This window comes from Etheostoma spectabile, chromosome 6, assembly GCF_008692095.1.
Source record: "Etheostoma spectabile isolate EspeVRDwgs_2016 chromosome 6, UIUC_Espe_1.0, whole genome shotgun sequence".
Lineage (NCBI taxonomy): Eukaryota > Metazoa > Chordata > Actinopteri > Perciformes > Percidae > Etheostoma > Etheostoma spectabile.
Genome location: NC_045738.1, coordinates 25,327,236 through 25,329,312, shown reverse-complemented (window position 1 = coordinate 25,329,312; position 2,077 = coordinate 25,327,236). Strand labels below are relative to the sequence as shown.

The following is a 2,077-nucleotide window of genomic DNA, read 5'->3' as shown; positions in this document are numbered from 1 at the left end:
GCGTGCTGGTCTTACAGGGAGGTGTGTTCAGGTGCTTTCTGGGAATGCTGGTCTTACAGGTAAGGTGTGTTCAGGTGCATTGTGGGCATGCTGGTCGTACAGGGAGGTGTGTTCAGGTGCATTGTGGGTATGCTGATCCTACAGGGAGGTGTATTCAGGTGCATTCTATTATGATATGAATAGTATTATTATACAATCTGCTCACGCGCTTACACTTCACGCACGAGCAGATCAGTTTCTTCTTCTGAAAATCTCTTATTCAATTATAACATCAATGCCCCGAGATCCAAACACGCCTGGCTTTTAAAGGGAACGGGAGAGGACCTCTGATTGGTTGATTGCATTTTACATCCAAAACACACCAATAAAGACAGTAAGTACAACCCTTTTGAACCATGCGCCCTGTGCACAGACCCTTTTGTTCTGCTGTCGAACTAGCAGAAGTGGATTCTTACTCCTTGATTAGCTAATGAAATATATATTTATGAATGACGAAAGGCACAGGCACTGTGGGCAGCTATTAGCCTGGCTCCGCACTCCTATGTACTTACGATCAGAGGGAGTGGCTGAGAACGAGCGCTAGCCAGATGTGCGCTAGCCGTAATGACCGGGTTAATGGACCAGAGTCTGGTAGGACCGGGCTAACGGACATGAGTCTGGTAGGACCGGGCTAATGGACCAGAGTCTGGTAGGACCGGGCTAATGGACCTGAGTCTGGTAGGACCGGGTTAATGGACCAGAGTCTGATAAGACCAGGCTAATGGACCAGAGTCTGGTAGGACCAGGCTAATGGACCAGAGTCTGATGAGACCAGGCTAATGGACCAGAGTCTGGTAGGACCAGGCTAATGGACCAGAGTCTGGTAGGACCAGGCTAATGAACCAGAGTCTGATAAGACCAGGCTAATGGACCACAGTCTGGTAGGACCAGGCTAGGCAGCTATGAGGGGTCCTGCACAGTTCAGTAAACACTAGTTAACCCTGAGTTACTGCAGCCATGAATGATGCTGATGTGTGTGTTTGTTCTGTGATTACAGGTGAGCATAGTAGATGCTAAGGTGGTACAGTGGTTCTCAACCTTTTCAAGTCATGACCCCCCAGAACAATGAAGTTGGTGTTCGCGACCCCTCCTCCCCCATCGACAACGACAGTGTAAACAGCTGTTTCTAGACACATCCCCCTGCAGATTTTGAGTTATTATTGTGAATGCTCCGATTTATACATGTGAACTATGTAAATAATGCTTTGCTAATTTTAGTTTAAACAGCTTGCACGTAGTCTTGTCCAATGTGGTCCAGTTTGACTTTTTCTTTCCCCTGACCCAGCTTCAGGCCCTTTACTATGTTCCAGGTACCAAACTCACACAGTAATGTAAAAACCATTCTCCAGTCTAGTATTAGGGGTGGGCACCACTATACAATATTATCACAATGCTTAGGTCCCAATACAATATTATTGCAATTTTAAACATAGTGAGATTCTTCAATTTATTGCAAATTTATTACCTTTTTTCCAACTTCCTTATTATGTCCCCAAAGAAAAACTTTGTCAACATCTGTTTGTTCATCTCTTATGAATTTTATTGCTGTAAAATGTGACTGTTATGCTGATTAACTAACCAACACTTTAATATGTTATAAATGTTGAATAAACCTGACAAATTGAACTGTTTGCATTTAATTAACGTGGACTAGACTGCAGGGAAAATTCCTTTGTTTTTGTTGTTCACCAAAGACATTTGGGTTTAAGATGAAAAATGTCAGCTTTTATTTCCTGGTATTTACATCTAGATGTGTTAAACAACTCAACAACATGTCCCCCTCTGAACAAATCATCTTAAAGTACATAACATGTAATATTTGGTGGCATAACCCTTGCTTGCAATAACAGCCTCAAGCCTGTGATCCATCGACGTCACCAAACTTCTTCATTTGTGATGCTACTCCAGGCTTTTACAGCAGCTTCTTAATTTGTCTTTTTTTTTGGGGGGGGGCGGTTCTTCAGGAGGTGAAATGCATGCTCTGTTGGGTTAAGGCAGTGCTTCTCAAATAGTGGGGCGATACCTGGGGGGGGCGCGT

At 43.9% G+C, this 2,077-nt stretch overlaps 2 long non-coding RNA genes across 2 annotated transcripts in view; one reads left to right on the top strand and one right to left on the bottom strand.

The window, feature by feature from the left end:
• The window catches only part of LOC116690616 (uncharacterized), a 6,674-nt gene extending 6,507 nt beyond the window's left edge, over positions 1-167 (top strand). Inside the window, exon 3 of the long non-coding RNA XR_004332305.1 lies at positions 65-167. This is a non-coding gene — a long non-coding RNA (uncharacterized LOC116690616). The remainder of the gene's footprint in view (positions 1-64) is intronic.
• The window catches only part of LOC116690634 (uncharacterized), a 21,592-nt gene that overhangs the window by 9,831 nt on the left and 9,684 nt on the right, over positions 1-2,077 (bottom strand). The window lies entirely within an intron of this gene.